At 35.6% G+C, this 20,231-nt stretch overlaps 1 long non-coding RNA gene across 1 annotated transcript; it reads right to left on the reverse strand.

The window, feature by feature from the left end:
- Window positions 1-19,007: 19,007 nt before the first annotated feature.
- LOC149416093 (uncharacterized) lies at window positions 19,008-19,643 on the reverse strand. Its single transcript, XR_016303563.1, has 3 exons — window positions 19,545-19,643; window positions 19,354-19,446; window positions 19,008-19,197 (listed from the first exon to the last, which is right to left on the reverse strand). It is a non-coding gene; the product is annotated as an uncharacterized LOC149416093 (long non-coding RNA).
- Window positions 19,644-20,231: the final 588 nt, after the last annotated feature.

Genomic DNA, 20,231 nt, shown 5'->3' on the forward strand with positions numbered 1-20,231 from the left:
TTTCCACGTCTGGATCCCCTGGGGGATCCCGCCGCGTTGCGTCCGTCGGAGGTCCTTCTTTACGGTTCCCAGAGGGCCCCTCAAGGGAAGAGTCCACCAGGGTGGTCCCATCTCTCCTCTCCACTTCCTCTTGGTTCCTCAAAGGCCCCAAGAGGGATGAGTCCACCGAGGCGGCCTCAACTCCTCCTTCCACTCCCCCTAGGTTCCTTAAAGGTCCCTCGTCAGTGTTGTCTTTGTTTTTGCAGTCCATATTTGGTCCCACGAGTATCTAGGGAAATAAAAGGTCCACCCCAGCAGAGCCCCGAATGCCGGGGTAAGGTCTGTATACTCCGAGATGCGACCTTGTGTCTCGGAGGAACCGTTCTTGACACTGTTCCCCAGTGTCATTCAGCCCTGGGCACGGTATCCCACACCTTAGCTTGGGATGGCTATTGCAGGTCGTGTTTCCACTCCCTGAGCGATGGGTTCGCCACACTCCCTACGCTCTACATCTGTTCCAGTATTACCAGAAATAATCAGAACCACAAAATCTGGTCGAAGAGTTCATTTCCCAGACAGATTAGGACAGTTTAAAGCATAAAAAGGCATTTCTTTTCCTAAAAAATAAATAAATGATCTAACTAACCTATGTACTTAGATATGTATAAGCAAATCTTATATACCTATACTTAGAAATGTCACACCACGCTAATGTCCTAAATATATAATAGCTTAATAATATGTCTTATATTGTTCATGTAAAACAATGTATCACATATTACCAAAATATATAACTGTACAAACATGTTTTTTATAATTTTAAAAATATTCCGCAAGCGTTAATAGTTTTTAAGTTTTTTTTTTATATACTTTCACCATTCCGCAAATAGCGAAGAAATTGCAACTTGCATTGAAAATAATTACGCTTTACGCGTTGAAGCCTTGTATAATTTTAAGTTATAATTTTAAGCACTTTTAGGCTATATTTTTTAATATCAAATTCACAGATGATAAAATTTTTTAATGTAGTAATATAATATAACATGTGATAATTTATGCGATAATTCTATCCAAATGTTTATGTAAACATGTAAATGTTATTTGGCATTCCATATGTAATAACAATAGTTTACAATGGAAATAAAAATGGAATATGCCAGACTGGATGAGGACACTGCCCAGTTTCATTTTTGTTTAATATTACTATCTCCATTAATATGTAGAGATAATAAATAACATATTTCGATATACAGTTGAAAATAATTTAAAAAAAATAATTCCTGTTGTATTAAATTTAAAAATGTACAATTGTGTGTTATAATCACTGACAAGTTCTCAACTTTATAATTTTTTTTCTTTTTAAATCATGTATACTACTATATGTTTCTTACTTTATATATCGTTTAACAACTGGGGGCGAAGTATGTAGACGGTACCTACCAGCGACCTGACAGCGAACAGCACAAAATAATTATTAATTTAATTTCCTGATTATGGCAACATTCTGTGTTCAACACAACGGTCCGCCAGTGAGCCGACCGAATTATTCTTGATTTCCCGCTGGACCCGACTGGTTGCGTCTTCTACATTACCGTCTACATTCTAGAATCGTCCATGTAAATTTTATTGTCGCGTATTACAATGTGTTCAAATAAACTCAGTGAATTTCAATATTCTTTTATTAAAAACAACCTTCTGATATTGAGAGTCCTTTAGGATCTGTTTTAACCCAAAACACATAAGTAAGTAAAATCCTAAAAATTTTTTTTTTCGTAGCGTACGAACGCAATGGCAAAGCAAAATTATTTATCTGATAATGAGATCGAAAAGCCACTTAACAGTTCGAACAGTGAGATCAGTGATTATGGCGACTTGGAATTCGAAACATTAGATCCAGAATATGAAAGTGATCCGGAAGAAATATTACTAGAGGAAATATCTGAAAGTGGAAATGGAAGTGATAATGAAGTAAGTGTAGGAAATTCGAATGAATCCGTTGCACATCAACATTTATACGTGTCGAATTCCGGATTCCAATGGAATTCTGCGCCACCAGCCAGCTCACGTACCAGAAGCCATAACATTATTTCTTCTACCCATGGATTGAAAAACGGTAGCCAGAACATAGTATCCATCAGAGATGCTTTTGATTTGTTTATTTCAAATGAAATGGTGGAGGAAATTATTGAAAATACGAATAAATTCTGTCAGCTCAATCCAAAAAATTCCAGCTTTCCTAACATTACGAAGACAGAAATGTATGCATTTTTTGGAGTTCTTTTGGCTTCAGGAAGAAATCGCGGCTGAAAGTTAGAACTAAGCGAACTTTGGACTACCGAGGATTTATTCCGGCAGCATTTTTTCCCCTCCGCTTTATCTAGAGATCGCTTCCGCTATATTTTTAGCAATATACGTTTCGATGACATTTATTGAATGATATAATATATCGATGAATTATTTTTGTGAATTTTAGCATTTTTAATATATTTTAACTAATAAAAAACTGTTAAACTTTTTATAATTGGTAGTGCTATATAATTATTTTGCTGCTGAATTTGTAATAATAAATCCATTTGGTGTTTTGTGTATGTATATAAATTTTATTAATCGTCGAATCATTTTTGTATTTTCGTATTTAGAATATTGCTTTTATTCCTTTTTTTTAAATGAAAATTGTTAATTTAAATTTGTTTTATTGAAAAATAAAAGTTTTAGTATACTTTAATGTGTGTCATTCAATGGTTTTAATTGTGATAAATAAATGTGTGAGGAAGTAAATACTCAACTTGAATTTGAATGCCATTATATAATATTTTCTAATATTTGCATAAGCAATCATCGTTTAATATGGCTATAAATTGAATTAATTTTCTCTTTACACATCTTTCTATTAGAGGTACAGCCACAAGGAAATTATCAAATAAGTGATTTATTTCTGGTATTTTAAATAATACACGATATTCTTGTAAATGCACACCATCGAAAATTTTAATAATTATAGAAATAAAAATGTTTGTTTCCGCTGACGAACGCTTCCTGTCCCCCTCTCCCGCACTGCCCTCCTCATTCCCCTGACCATCGCCCGGCACCCGCATCGGCCGTCGGGGCCGTCTTCGATTCAGTCGTTGATTAGCTGTTGCGCGGGATGTCCGCGCCGCTGTATATCGACGAACCGCAAAATTTACGGAACACTAATTTCTAAAACTTTCATGTTCATACAAGAAACACAGGGGATATGTTATGAGTTAATGAGGAACTACAATAATATCATATAAAAGTAAGAATATGAACGAAAAATGCATAAAAAGCCTTTTAATTTCATCATTTCAGCCGGGTCAATCTGGACCCACCACCGCCGCATGTGTTTCATTTTCAACCTCCGGGTATTACGTGTTAATTAAACCGGCGTAGAATAAACTGCGTTCGGGGACATTTCGAAACCTCGCGATGACAGTTCGCAAGAGTTTAGTTTTGCAAAAGAAAAAGAACCATATACCTCAGGTAAGTTTTTAGATTCTCACGGCCAAAAGCATTTTTGTTGTTTGTTTTTGGGGTGTTATGCCGTGTTGCGCTAACTCCTTCTTTAGCCGAGCTAAAGAAGAGCTCTTAAGAAGGAGCTCTTGGTATCCGGTAATTGACGGCTACACCAAAGCTAAACGCAAATAACATGTCTAAGTATACTCCAATACCATATAATAATACAATATAAAACCATTGCATTTATACCTTGATACTGGGTACATCTACTCTAACCGCTGTCAATCGGTTTTCTAATTCTAGAATTCGCCACAAGATGGCGCCACTTCCGTTGGCATTTCGCACTTGGACGGGACCCAGGCTAACATAAATACTGAGCTTTCAGAATTCGCCACAAGATGTCGCAACTTCCGTTGGCATTTCGCACTTGGACGGGCCCAGGCCACAAATAAATAAGCACAAACTCGACAACCAAAATTTACACATCTTCGGATCTACCGGATCTGCCCTGATGATGGACACTGCAACGCTGTCCGAAACGTCGGCTAAAGAAGGAGTTAGCGCAACACGACATAACACCCCCAAAACAAACAACAAAAACCATATACCTCTTTTAAAATTAAGTTTTTACGAAACGTCAAATTTTGGTTATATTTGTTCTCATTACCTATATACGGATTTCGTAAGCTCGACATTCCAACAAAACTGCGCAAACAACCGATATTGCCAAGCATAATGATTTGACCTAGAAGAACGTCACTCACCATTTCACATGTGATAAATATAACGAACGCACTAAGCAAATTAAACTCAGGTTTCGTGGATCGAGACAATACTGTTTTTAGTCAGAGGGGCGAAGATTTCATCTTTTAATGTAATTAATGAAATCGCGACCACAGTAGTCAGGAGTTTGGTTTTGCAAAGAAAAAGTACACGTTTCTCTAAAATCATATATATGACAACAACAAAAAAGTTGGTGATACCCATCCGACTATACGGATTATGTGCACAGCTTCAATTAAAAGCCAAGTCCATAAACACGAGTATTGCACATTTTATTTATTTTATGGTTGCTTATTTCGAATTTATTTTTAGTTATTAAGTGCTCCTCTCACTAGGTTAAGATATATTTCATGATATCGAATTGTTAAAAATTACAATCTTGATGCATTTATGCATTCAAACTTCAATAAAATCAATTCAATAAAAAAACTTCAATAAAGTCTTGGATTGATATTTACGACAGAGTAGTCATAAATTGCCATAGTAATACGGCATATCTACGATAATTTATTTTTCCAGAATATCATGCTAACATCAGAATAAATTGCAGTTAACCTGAAATGGATCTTGTGACCTTAGATGTCGGTGTTATTAAGTCAGAACCGGACACAATCCGCCAAGAAGAAAGCCCAACATCACCTTATGAAGCATTATTGCCGTTCGGGATTGTCAAACAGGAGATAGATGAAGCTACTGCGATCGAGTGTGACCCAGATACTCTAGTGGTAGAAGAAAATGCTGAAGTATTCTCGGAAATAGATATTGACTATCCTGACATTAAAAAGGAATGTTTCGTTCATCTTGAAAGGATCGACCAAAGTCTTGGTAAGATATTGACTTATTCTTCCGATGACCTCTCCTATCGGACATTAGTTTACCCCGCAGACTGCCGCCCCGAAAAGCTCAGGAGAAATAACTCAAACCAGTAACTTCGGTTTCGATACATATCACCGTCAGAATGTGATTTAGTTTATCTTTCCAATGGCAGCTAGTTCTATTAATTACTGGCCATTCGATGTTGGACTTCTAATATTCTCAAGATTTCTAGACCAAACCAGCATTAAGCAAAGGACAAATGCCCGCGTCAACCAGCTTGACCACCGTTGTACCTTCTCAATTTGATATGCTAGTCGAGAAAATGGAAATGAAATGTCAACTAAACTGGAAGCCTTTAAATTGACGATTATAAAAAAAATTGACGATGATAACCTAGATAGTAGAAACTCGAGAGATCTTATCAGCAGACAATATAATAATAATAACATAACATTTATATAACGCAGTTTTGTGTTGTTTCACTTCAAGTGCGCTTAACTATAATAAACTTAAAATAAAATTTCCTATTGTGTTCCTTTAAAAAAATTAATTACACAATATGAAATAAAGAATAAACGGTTTACACAAAAGCAGAGAATAAAAATTAACAATAACAGTGCTATTTTAGTAGAGGACAACAATAAAAGACAGTGACAGTGCACGAAAAATAAGAACTTTAAAATTAAAATATTATATAAAACAGGAAAACATTAAAATATTATATAATAGGTGGACATTAAACATAAAAGTACAATAAGGAGGAAACCGAAACCAAACAATTACCGGAAAACTTCAAAACCTGGCTTTTTATAGTATATTAAAAAAGAAGCTTAGATTCATGAGAATATAAACGATTTTAAATTATTAAATATGATTTTTTGAATAATTTTGTTTTTAAAACCCGTTTAAATTCAGCCAAATTTTGTATATTGGTAAGGGCTGGGGGAAGTTTATTCCAAATGAGTGGGCCAGCTACACGAAAAGAGCGATCATAGTAAACAGCTCGATTTGACCGAGAAAGTTCGATTAAACGATTGGTAACATCTAGATCTGCTGACCTCAGAGTAAGCTGTCTATCGCTTAGGTTTTGTCGGACACATAATTCCGATATATAGGCTGTCGCCATTCCCTGCAATGCTTTGAAGGTCATTAAGCAGATCTTGAACTCTATTCTTTCAGGGCATCGAAGTCAATGAAGATGATCCCTTAGAAGCGGGGTTATACGACAATGCTTAGATTCACCAAAAATCATTCTCACCGCAGCATTGAAAACGGACTGGATTCTGTTGAATTGTTTTTTAGGTAGGCCAGCATATGACAATATGACAATCTTATGGCTAAAATGGAAACCATCACTAAATTGGTTGAGTCGCTGAAAAATACACTTTTCGAAAAGGACAATCAAATAAAGTGCCTGGAAGTCAAATTGTCGGAAGAAAATCAAAGACCACAAGGTGCCTGGAATACGGTTGCTGCTACCCACTCTCAATCAAGTAGCCAATTTCCCCGCTTGCCACCTATAACCAGGAACAATGCTCCTCCTGGCCCTGCTAGACCTTCAGTTTTAGTTTTTCCAGCTGAAAATTCACAGTCCACCTCTGAAGCTACCCTAAAAACACTGAAAACTGCCATAAATCCTGCCACCCTGGGCATTCAAGTGACGGGGTTGCGTGAGTTAAAAAGTGGTGGGGTGTTAATCCACCCTAGCACTTCAGCCGAAGCGAAAAAATTGGCAAATGCTCCAGCGCTATCTGAAGCGGGCCTAAAAGCAACCATCGCCCCAAACCGCCTCCCTCGCATTGCTATCCACGACCTTCCTCAAAATATTTCGCCTGATGAAATTATAAGTGCCGTCCATCATCAATCCACCAACGATACAGGTCTATCTTTAGAACGTTTAAAGGAGAATATGACCTTTTCTCATAAATCTGGCCCCCGCACAGGAAATTGCATCCACATTTTCAGAGTTCCTCCATCTGTGCGCCACTCGTTGATATCTCGCACTAAACTTGCCATTGACTGGCAGCTACACCGGGTAAGAGACTGGGTAGATAGTTTGAAGTGTGGCCACTGTCAACTGTATGGTCACATTGCCTCGAAGTGCCAAGCAGACTTACCCACCTGTCCTCACTGTGCCAAAGTTGGCCACAATCGAGATGCCTGCCCCAAAAAGGAGAAATCTCCTGTATGTGCCACCTGTACTTTCTTTAGAAAACCGGCTTCCCACAACACTGGAGCTCAAGACTGCCCCGCCCGCCAAGCTGCAGAGAGACGTGAACTTTCTAGGACAAATTTTTTAGGTTGAACGTGAACAATCATTCCGTGAAAAATTCTTTCTCGGCGTACTACCAAAATGTCCGTGGCCTAAATACAAAACTAAACACTATTCGCTGTAACGTCAGTGTATGTCATTATGACTTTTTATTCTTTACCGAAACATGGCTCTCTGATAATGTCGCATCTGCTGAACTTGGACTGTTTGATTATAATATTTTTCGTAGTGACCGTTCTACTACTTCTGGGAAGTCAAAAGGAGGTGGAATGATGATATGTGTAAACAAAAAATACCCTTGCCATATTCTAGAATCATCCAACAATGTTTGTGATCAATTATTCTTGTGTGTTCTATTTGACACCAAAAAGCTTGTACTTGGTTGTGTTTACATTCCCCCGTCTTCCTCGTTAGAAGTCTACAAGTCACATACTGCTTTAGTTGAGCATGTATCTAGAAACGCTGGTTCATTGTTTATTTGTGGTGATTATAATTTGCCTAAAATATTGTGGCTAAATGACAATAAAGGTGTCAACACTCTAACTAGTAATCTTTCCTCACAAGCTATTGAAATTGTTAATTGTTTTGCCTATTTGAATATGTTTCAAGTAAATGCTGTCACTAACTGTTTAGGTTCTTGCCTGGATTTAATTTTCACTAGTATACAAAATGTCATAGTAAGTGAAGCTGATATCTCCTTATTACCAATTGATAGATATCATCCACCTCTCTCGATTAACATCTCAAATTTTTTCAAACTCGCTTAATTGAAACCAAATGTCTCATATCACTACGAATTTCTCGATGGTGACTATTCAAATTTTAACAATTATCTTTCTCAGATTAACTGGTCAACACTATTTTTAAATTCTGATATTAATGACGCTGTATATAAATTTAATGAATGTTTATCACGTGCTATTGATTTGTTTATTCCTAAGGGATTATACTGTCAACCCAAGTTTCCTAATTGGTTTAGCTCGACACTTAAACAATTAATAATTGAAAAAAAGAAAACCCATAAGTTATTTAAAGTGACTGGAAACTTAAACTTTTATCAAAAATTCTCTCAGCTAAGGGAATTGTCCAAAATCGAATCAGCCAAGTGCTATAAATACTTTGTTGAAGATACAGAGACAAAACTACTCAAAAATCCTAAACAATTTTGGCAATTTGTTGCGCAAAAGCGTGCTGATAATGATCTCCCCTCAAGTATGTATTTTAATGAAACTCATGCTACTAATGGTCATGACATCGCCAACCTTTTTGCAAAACATTTCTCCTCTGTATATTCTGATGCGTCATGCACCATCCCTCCACTTAACTATGACCAAAATATTGACTTGAATGATATCACTTGTAGAGGTATACCAAGCCTTAAATAATCTTTCTCATAAAAAAACTTCCGGACCTGATGGCATTCCAGAAATCTTACTAAAAGAATGTAAATATACTTTATCTAACCCAATTTGTATGTTGTACAACTTATCACTATCATCTGGAACTTTTGCAGACTCATGGAAAATTTCGTATACTCGACCCATTTTCAAGTCTGGGAACAAATCAAATATTGGAAATTACAGACCAATATCAATTATATCTAATATTCCGAAAATATTTGAGTCAATAATTACAAAGAAAATCACTCCTATTTTCAAAAATGTTCTGATTGAGAAACAGCATGGATTTAGATCAGCGAAATCTACAACAACTAATTTACTGTCTTTTACAAACATCATTGTTAAAGCTTTAGAAGACAACTCTCAGGCTGATGTCCTTTACACCGACTTCTCTAAAGCCTTTGACAAAGTAAATCACTCAATACTCATGGCCAAACTTTATGCTATAGGTATTAGAAACCCTATTTTATCATTTTTTCAATTTTACTTGAGTGACAGAAAACAAAGAGTTAAAATAAATAACTTTGAATCCTTTAACATTGATGTAACGTCCGGTGTTCCCCAAGGAGCCCATTTGGCACCGCTTCTTTTTAACCTTTTTATTAACGACATAACTAAAGTTTTTTCGCACACACGCTTCTGGCTTTTTGCTGATGATAATAAGATCCTTAAGATAATTAAATCCTTTCATGACTGTTTACTATTTCAACTTGATATTGATTCATTTAACGATTGGTGCAAACTAAACTGCTTGGAACTCAATGTTGATAAATGTAAAGTTTTGTCCTTTTACAGAGCCAATAAACCTATTCAGTTTGAGTATAAACTAAATGGTGCTTTTTTTTTTTTATAGTGAATACCTCACAAGAGTCCCAACTGCTCCCGTCTGGAGCCAGTGAGACTATGGCATCCCCAATTGGGGGATGTTGTGAGGCTGAAGGTAAGTGGGGAAGGGAAAGAGGAAGGTGGGGAAGTGGGGAAGGTGGGGCTTGTCTATCAACTGTCACATCCATCAAGGACCTTGGGGTCACTCTTGATTGCAATCTCTCTTTTCGAAATCATATAAATAACATCGTAAATAAATCACTTAAGCTACTCGGGTTCATTCATAGAATTACCTCAGACTTTAAACATATAAGAACACTTAAAACTCTACATTGTTCGTTGGTTCGTCCTCACCTTGAATATGCCAGTGTCATTTGGTCTCCTTTCTATGCTGTCCACATTAGTCACATCGAATCTGTCCAACATCGCTTCCTACGGCGAATTGCTTGGAGGTTAGGACTTGAAAGAGGCGATTACTCATATGAGGAAATTGAACAGACTTTAAACCTATCTTCATTAGAAAAACGTAGAAAAGACTCCGATCTTATTTGCATATTTAAAATAATCAACAGTACAACCGACTCACCTGAACTGCTACAACTCATTCAATTCAACACCCCATCCCGTAGACTCCGAAATAATGAATTGTTGTTCCTCAATCACCACTCAACTAACTATGGGTACCATTCTTCTTTGTCTAGAATGTCGAGACTTGTAAACTCAAGTCAGAGCATTGAATTTTTTGGTGTAAGTCTAAATGGCTTTCAAAAAGCGATACGTAATGTGTAATTTTTCACAACTTAATCGTTATTGATGCTATGACTTGTAGTTATTTTCTATATGAACATTTTCTATTTTACATTGTCTTTGCCCTTCACATTCATGTACTCTCCATTCACTGTCATCTATGTTTTCTTATTTGTGTTAATATTATGGTTTTAATGGACATATTGTCCGTAAATTAATAAATAAATAAATAAATTCTCACCTTCATCTGTCCATAGTTATATTAGACCTGCATGGGTAGATTCACATAAATGACTGTGTGTTATCTTTTTTTAATCTTTCTTATCAATGCTGACAAAGTTTCTTGTTGTTTATGTCATGAAATATACTAACATAACAACGATTTTTTTTCTGTCTTCACGTCTATATGGTTTTCACTCAAGGTAACAGAAGTGCTGTAAATGAACAACTCAATGTTAACAATTAGTTAAACGGGCATTTACGAAAAAAAATTGAATTAAAATTGAATTTGCATTTTATCAGTATCGCTTTGCTTTTAACATATCGTTAAGCTGTCGAATAACCACGATATCATTATTCATTTTATCTATGTTTTCAGATTTTATTTCGTCGACAAGATCTGTTAGTGATGCAAAACACCTTAATGCAAAAAAGTCTCGAACTAGAAATAACTTATTTTCCTGCCCAACTTGTACCTACAGGACTAGGTACAAAAGTGTTCTGATGACGCATATTAGAACCCACACTGGCGAGAAACCATTCTCGTGCTCGGAATGCACGTACAAGTGCTCTCAAATATACAACATGATTCGTCATACTAGAACCCACACTGGAGAGAAACCATTCTCGTGCTCTGAATGCACGTTCAGGAGCTCTACAAAAAGCGATATGGTATGTCATACTAGAACCCACACTGGAGAGAAACCATTCTCGTGCTCTGAATGCACGTTCAGGAGCTCTACCAAAAGCAATATGGTATGTCATACTAGAACCCACACCGTTGAGAAACCATTCTCATGCTCGGAATGCACGTACAAGTGCTCTAATAAAAAGAGTATGGTTTTTCATGCTCGAACCCACATCGGTGAGAAACCCATCTCGTGCACGAAATGCACGTACAATTGCTTTTTTAAAAGCATAATGGTTTCACATACTAGAACTCACACTGGAGAGAAACCATTCTCGTGCACGAAATATACGTACAAGTGCTCTCAAATGGGCAAAATGGTTCGTCATACTAGAATCCATACTGGAGAAAAACCATTCTCATGCTCTGAATGCACGTTCAGGAGCTCTACACAATTCTATATGGTATGTCATGTTAGAACTCACACCGGAGAGAAACCATTCTCGTGTTTGAAATGCTCGTACAAGTGCTCTAGCCAAAGAAATTTGAAATCTCATGCCAGAACCCACAGATGGTAAAAACCATTATCGTGCTGAGAATGCACGTACAAGTTCCGTTATAAAAGGTTAATGGTTTCTCATGCCATAACCCACAATGGAGAGAAACCGTTTTCGTGTCCAGAATGCACTTAAAAGTTCAACGGAAGTTTAACGGACTTCATTTCAAGATTTAGCGTAAAATAGCAAAACAATATCATCGGCAAAATTTGTGATTTGTCCACAAATTCGTAGTTTGCGTAGATCATTAATATATAATAAGAATAATTAAGGGTCCTAAGATACTACCTTGTGGGACGCCACAGACCGTTTTTTTAGGATGACTAGAGGTACTGTTTATTTTAACGCATTGCGTTCGATCTGTTAGATAACTACAAAATAATTGCAGGACTGAGTCTGATAATCCTATCCTCTTAATTTTATCTAAACGTATTTAATGATTCACAGTGTCAAACGCCTTTGCAAGATCTAGGAAAATTGCTACACATTTATTTCCTCTGTCTACATTACTTATTATGAAGTCTATAACGTTGGCGATGTCATCTGAGGTTGATAAGTTATTGCAAAAACCAAACTATATTTTACTATAGTTATGTTTATTAGTCAGTTGATCTCTTAGTAGTCCTTCAACAATTTTTGAGAGTGCACTTAGATCACAAATTGGTCTGTAATTGGCAATTTCAGTTTTATTTCCACCTTTGAAAATTGGAGTGATAATATCTTGCTTTAATACATTAGGGAAGCAACCTTGAGTGAAGCTCTTATTGATTGGAAATTTTTTAAAGTTTCTTATGGCAGTTTATCATCTGATGATGGCATTTTAAAGCTTCAGTTGTTGTTTTCTTTTATTTTACCGGCCAGTTTCGATCCAACGTTTGAAATAAAGGTATTTGCATATTAATTGATTCATTCCTAATTTCTTTGTGTATGTTGTCTCTTTTCCCAATATATTTTAATAGTCAAGTGTAATCTGTCGTTTTGTGATTGTATTTTTTTATTCGGTAGCTGTATGAAATTGGCGTGTAGATTTATTTGGTTTTGAATAAAATTGGTGAAATAATTCTATGCCCTATCACTATCAGTAATTGAGTACAAATGTTCCCATTTTTCGTTTTTTATGTTGAGTACAACTTTATTCCAGTCGATTCTATTTTTCATGATAGGTACATTAACGGTTTCACATTTTCTTTTATTTTCATTTCTAACTTCCAATATTGTAGAATAGCGGTTTGTTTCTGTGGATTCATATAATCTCGTTGTATTACCGATATAAATGTATAAATGTATTACCGATTCGTGCCCTTATGTGGCAAAATATTGTATTACAGCATATATCTGACAGCCCGTATAAAACAATGGTGGATCATGTACACAATACACGTTTCATACAAAATAAAGGAATGAAAGTACCTGTATTAAAACAAATATGGTCAAAGAACTCTTGAATAAACAATACCTTTAATTTTTAACCAATTGCCATATGAATTAAAAGAAAATTGCTCCATTAATAAATTCTCTTTAATATTAAAATCATGGCTACTAAGGAGTAACCTCATGTATTAAGACTGTTTTTTTTCCCCACAACACTGATTCTGTATTTTCAAATTTAAGGTATAACACAATTTTATATTTATATTTTTTTTTTGGTTTTTTTGTAGAAATGTATGTATTACTACGCTAAAGCGTTGATGATTATTTTAATTTTATGTACTATACTATTATTATAGGTGCAACTAATCTCCTGCTGACAAGCTACTTGCAGTAGCTTAGCGGGTATAAATAATATTGTATGTAATCTTTATACAAATAAAAAAATAAAAAAAAAAATAAAAAAAATTTATGGATAGTTTCGTTCTACTTATTATTTGGTCGATGCAAGAAAGAGCTTCTTCAGTGACTCTAGTAGGTTTGTTGATGTAACTAACAAGACCGTAGTAGATTATTGTATTGAGGTAATCGTCTCTTTGAGGATGACCAGTTTCCAGAATATTTATATTTGTGTCTCCAATTACAAATAGCGTACTACAGTGTTTTAGTTTTAATAGCAAAGTTTCAAGTGCAGTCAGAAAGTTTGTAATATTGGGTGCAGATGGGTATCTATAAATAGCTAATATATTAATCCCGGAACTTGTTTGTAAGTGCAGACATTTGGAGTCATTGATTTTAATTTATTTTGCAGTAGTTTTCAGATTGTTTTAACGTTAACTACAATTCCATCATTTTGTTTAATATTATAGGAAGTATTGATGCAATAGTAGCCTTCTTTATTTTTTGGCGTGTAAGAATTTTTAATCCAACATTCTGTTAGGATCATAATATCAAATTCAACATTTAATTGTTTTATGTTTATAAGAAATCCTTCGAAGTTTTTATCGATGCTTCTTATATTTTAGTGTATTATTTTTAAATTATGTATGAGACATAGTTTTATATTGCTGTTGTTTCTAGTAAAAATTTCATTTTCAAGTAGATGGTTTGTGAGTTCATCCAGATCGGTATCCATTTTGAGTAAATTATGAATGTAAAAGATAAAGTTAAGTTTTAAATTGTAAGTAAATCTCTTTCATGTTTTATGTTTATTATTTTAGATTCGGTTGTCTTCCTTGTGAAAAACATCCCAATTTTGAACCAGGTATATTGGTGGTTTAATTCCTGGGCTCGCTTATTGGTCTTCGCAAGTCCTTGTTGTATACAGACAACACTTCGCCGATTTACAAGGCAGAGCTTAGTTTTTAGTTTTGTTATTTGCTGTGAAGAAGTTTAGTCGTGTTTGAATGCTGGAATTGTTGAAATTATTAATTATTTTTCTAGGAATTTTGACGACGGTCAGGAACCCGATAAATGTTTGAAAAGTGTTCATTACTGATTTCATTGCCTAGCTTATTGGAAATATCCTTTACCGTTTCAACTGGGTTGACATTTGTATTTTCATTTCTCCAGAGATTTTGATAAGGTATTTTGCTCCAATTCTGCAAGCCGAATATCAATATGGTTTATTCTTGAGAGGTCTTTTTTAATTTTTTCCATTTCTATTTGTATACCAGCTAAGTCGTTTAATTTGGCTAGTATTTCATCATATTTGCGTGCAATAAAATCGGTAGCTTTTTAGTTTCTGCCATCTCATGTTCAATTTTTTTGAACATTTATTTTTTGGAATCAAAACATTAGGTGTCTATATAATCAAAAAAAGTCTGATTATTCTCCATTGGAAAGGGAATCGGTGACGTAATGAGATATTTTTTTGATAACAAGCTAGTGTTTTCTATTGGAATTGTTGCGTGTTCAATAATACCCCATACAAAATTTTAATAATCGTAATATAAGAATTATTGTTTATGGTACGCAGTGCTTAAATATTGTATGTTCTCAATGGACTTGTTTCTTTATATTGATATATGAAGAAGACATTTGTAAACTTTTTGAACACTGCCTCAAAACCGGATACTTTGCGTTTCAGGGTGAACTATTTGAGCAATTGGAGGGAGTTGCGATGGGCAGTCCATTGTCGCCAGTACTAGCCAACTTTTTTATGGAGAAGTTTGAAGAAGTGGCACTCGACACAGCTTCGGCTGTCCCTAAAGTATGGTGGCGCTACGTCGACGATGTCTTCGCCATTTGGCCTCATGGAACGGAGAAACTAAACGAATTCCTGGACCATCTTAATTCTCTCCACAGCAAAATTAAATTTACAATGGAACTGGAAAACGAAGATAAAATCCTGCCTTTTCTAGATGTGGAGGTGATGCGGAAACACGATGGTAGCCTAGGGCATACTGTATATAGGAAACCAACCCATACGAATCGGTACTTACACGCTGATTCGCACCACCACCCAGCGCAGAAGAGAGGACTTATCCATACATTGGTGACCCGAGCGACCAGAATATGTGAAGAACATAAAATCGGAGCGGAACTTGCGAAGCTGACCGATGCACTGGAGCGTAACGGCTACCCAGCAAGTCAGACAAGGCAAATCATAAGAGCCAAATCTGCACCAAACGAAGACAGAATTGAACAAGAGTCGAAAGGCTGCGCCTTCCTGCCTTATGTGCACAATGTGACAGACAAAATTGCCAGGCTATTGAGAAAAGAAAATATCAAAACTGTCTTCGGAACAACAACAAAGATACAGGACTTACTGAGGTCTGCAAAGACTAAGTTTCCTCTGGAAACAGATGGAGTGTATAAACTCAGCTGTTCCGGATGTGACACGGTCTATGTAGGCCAGACAGAGCGGACTATCTCCAAAAGGATTTCAGAACACTTCAGAGCTTGTAAACTCGGCCACCTTGACAAATCGGCAATTGCCGAGCATTTGATTGACACCGGGCATTACTTTGGATTTGTTCCTGAAATCCTGGGGAGACCGAAAACTTATAGAGCACGGCTGATTACGGAGGCCATTGAAATTCATAAAAATCCCGTAAACATTAATAGAGACGATGGAGCTAAGCTTAATAGTTCTTGGTATCCGGTAATTGACGGATACACCAGAGCTAAACGAAGAAAACCACTTTAAATAAAAAAAAATGATGATACGTTAATGTTAGTTCAGGGGGTTGGAGCTGGTAACACGGTATCACAACCTCATACATAAGCTCACATTTTAACACAACCTCAAATAACACATCTGCCCTGATGATGGACACTGCAATGCTGTCCGAAACGTTGGCTAAAGAAGGAGTTAGCGCAACACGGCATAATACCCCAAAAACAAATAACAAAAATACTTTTGGCCGTGGAAATCTTAAATCATATTTGTTTCTTTATGTTCACAATGTACGGATAGTTGGATTGATCGATTGTACAATGTGGTAATTATTTATTGAACAGTCACAAAACTTCAATTGTTCACCTGTATTTTTTTGCAAAAACAGTACTTTTTAATGTTTAAAACAAAACAAGCTGTTGGCAACCATAGATAGCTATACATCATTCCATTGTACAAGTAACACGACAATACGGTGCAAAATATGTACCTACACTTTAGTATTATTATTTAAGTCTACCCATAATCTTACTAAATCGCAAGCAGAATGTAAATACTCAAGTATTAAATGAGCAACAAGTCCACCAGAAGTTGTTGCATTTAAGATCACCAAAATGATATTTGCCCAAACTCAACTCTGGACACTTTTTATAATCCCCGCGGTAATTTATTAAGAAAAACATTCCTGGCTACTTAATAAATGCACACTCACAACTCCTCTAATCAACACCATCCAGTAATATCCTTCATCATAGAAGGTCGTATACACATCCACTTATACACCATTTATATATATTTTAATGTATCGTTTATCTTTACTCCTAATCATTCCCAATCATATACTATCCTCGCCCAGTAAATCGTAAATAGCAATTTCGTTATCCCTGTTAACTATCTCTCAAACATTGTGAACTGCTTGCCAATCATTTTTTTAATGTACTGTTTGTTTTAAAAATAATAAAAATGAGTACTTAGATAGAAAAAACTTTTCATTTTCATTTTGCCCATTCTGTCGACGTATAAATATTGCATCCTGCTGTTTCTAGTAAATGAAGATATTTAAACATCCTACTTATTCTAATTTCTTATTCATTTTCTTCTTTCCCTTTGTGCTGGAAATCTGCTTATAATAATTGATAGACAATATCAGTTAACGGTTATGTTTAAATGGGTCAAATGAAAAAATGCAAAATGACATGCAGATGAACAGTTGGTTCAAAAATGGTGAGGTACAAATTATTTTCTTAGTAAAAAAAAATTCAGCCATATAGCACAGAACAGAGAAAGGAAATAATATAAGAGAAAATGCGTAGAAACAACCGTAAAAGTTATAGAATAGGAATAAGAAAAGAAAAAATTTATAGTGTTATTTCAAACTAGCTGTCGTGTGCCCGGCGTTGCTAGGGGTTATCCTTAGGAGATACAATCGAGAACTTTTCTGTAGGCCTCTTCGAGATATATTAGTTCCCATTACCTTAATTTGATGTATCTCATAAGGATATGTCAGCGTTATCAATGTAGGCACCAGAAGATATATTTTTTACAACTATATTACAAAAAATCGATTTTACTCTACTTTCTGTACATATAATATGCACGTAATTTATTTATAAACCTTCCGAAAAAAATATCTAAGTGATAATGAAAGAACTAATGGCACAAACAGACAGACGCGGATAACAAATTTATTTAATACTATTTAGAGATAAAGAACTCCGGAAGGTTTTCATCTTTGACAAAAATTATATCTGTGGCAGGTGCAAACTCATCTGAATCACTCGCATTAAATTCGTCTTAAGATTCACTTGACCCTTCAGATCACCATAATAAGTATTTTTTTTTAATTCCAAGTCCCAACTGGTCTCAACCGTCTGGAGCCAGTGAGACTATAGCATCTCCAATTGGGGTATTTTGGGAAGCTGAAAGTAATTGGGAGGGTAAGGATTCATTTCAGATGTCAACAAACACGGGCAAAGTAATTTCAAGCAATATTTCAATTCTGAATTGTGGTCTTACACTAGGGCGATACTGAGAGTATCTTCCATTCACGAACTTGCCGCAAATTTATTGAATTTACATATTTACTTATAATAACGCCGGGATTAGAACCCGCGACCTCTGGTTTGCTAGTCGAGAGCTTTACTCTCGTTCGTCGTCTTAAAACACCACTTATATTTCTCATTTATTCGCTTAATATTAGAGTCAGAATCAGTAATTTGGAACGCGCCACATGAGGTTGTTTGGTAATTTATTAGAAAAAATATATTTTCTGAACCTGTTAGATTTGAAGTCCTACCAATAAATAAACTACTTACAGCATTATGAACGATTGCAGCGTAGTCATATTATTTTTTGTACCGTTTCATGCTCTAATGTGTTTTAGAAGTAAGTCCTGTGAGTACTTTCCGACATTGGGTACAATGAGTACACGTACAAAAAAATACCTGCTAAAAATACCCGGTACAAAATACTTCCAAATATTTTATACCTACTTTGAGTATCTGGGTACTGGGAACGGAGAGTGACGGGGACTGAGGCGTGCTGAGATACAAAATATTCTTAAATATTTTATACCTACCATGGGTATCTGGGGACGGTGAGTCACGGGGACCTTAGGCGTGCTGGGCACTGAGAAGGGAAGTTGAGGGGAAGGGAGGGGAGGAACAAGAAGGAATAATATTACTTACAGGTGTTCAAAATAAACAATGTTTGCAAGTTTTTTTATATGATTTTTACTTTTTGTACATTCGTAGCGTAATGTTGTAAGGCGTATTACACTGCCTAGAAATTATTTATTAAGCATGAAACACTAACATCATTTTAACAAATCATATATTATATGGTCATGAATAATTAACACGTTTACCTACATTGCTGTCTGTAATATCATCTCTATAGGTAACTTACTGTTAACTCAAAACCTGTTTAAAACGCCTCGACATCGGCAGCAGAATTTGGATTTTCTGGTTCATTCCAATCAACGCTAATACTCATTCCTATTATTTCTGAAAGCATTAAAGCAGTTGATTAATATATTTATTGGTTTAGCCAATGTTTTCGTTTCAATTGATCGATTCATAACACTTTTTCAACACAGGCATTTGCCCGGTGACATTGTTAATGAATTACATGTAAAATAACAAGTTTTCTCTTCTACTAACCATTCTGCGTTGCCCTGAATACATCTTCGTAAAGATGGTAGACCCTGGTGTGAGATTTGATCAGAGTATGTGCGCGCAAGTAGTCAGCAATACCTAGGAAATTACCAGAACACATCATAACCTCACAAAGATCTGTATTTTATTTTCAAGACATAAGATTCTTGTTATGAATGTTTATGTTAATTTCTTACCTGATAAATTCAATGCAAAAGCCTTTCCGTCACCTCTACCGCCGTATTATTCCTGGAATACTATGGAAGGTTAATTAAAAATCAACTATTTCGTGACTTTATCTTCGTATGCGCTGAAAGCAAATTCTTATCTGCGAAGTATTTTTCAAAAGTGGAGTTCGGCCACCCTCCACTATCTTGTAGAGGATATGGAAGATCCCAGTGGTACAAAGCCATCTCGATAATGTCGGATAAACAATTTATTAAAATCTGCCAATAAAATCTCCACAACGGCGCAGTAACTACACAAAGTTCAAGATGTGAAAATGTCAAACACCATGCCATAGACACTCAGCTGTCAACAGTTTTTCCATAGACATTCATCATCAGACAATGGAGATTACCGTGGCTAAATACTCATAACTGTCCTTTTTCCTCGTACACCTTTCTAATAGGAAAGATCGAAAAGGCATCTGTATTTTACAGTGCCGAAAGCAAAAATATTTCTTTGTCCCTTTTCCTCATATAACTTTCTAACCGACGAGAGTGAGAAGTCAGTAATATTTTAAAGGACGAAGTACTTCAAGACCTATGGTACAAATATTAAACCAAATATTTTGGAACCAGGTATTTTGGAGATTTGTCACGAGTACAAAGTACGGCATGAATATACCCGGTACTTTTACTGGGTACGATAAATACGCCTTT

Source organism: Hesperophylax consimilis, chromosome 17 (genome assembly GCF_061612785.1).
Source record: "Hesperophylax consimilis isolate HC1 chromosome 17, BYU_Hcon_1.0, whole genome shotgun sequence".
Classification (NCBI taxonomy): domain Eukaryota; kingdom Metazoa; phylum Arthropoda; class Insecta; order Trichoptera; family Limnephilidae; genus Hesperophylax; species Hesperophylax consimilis.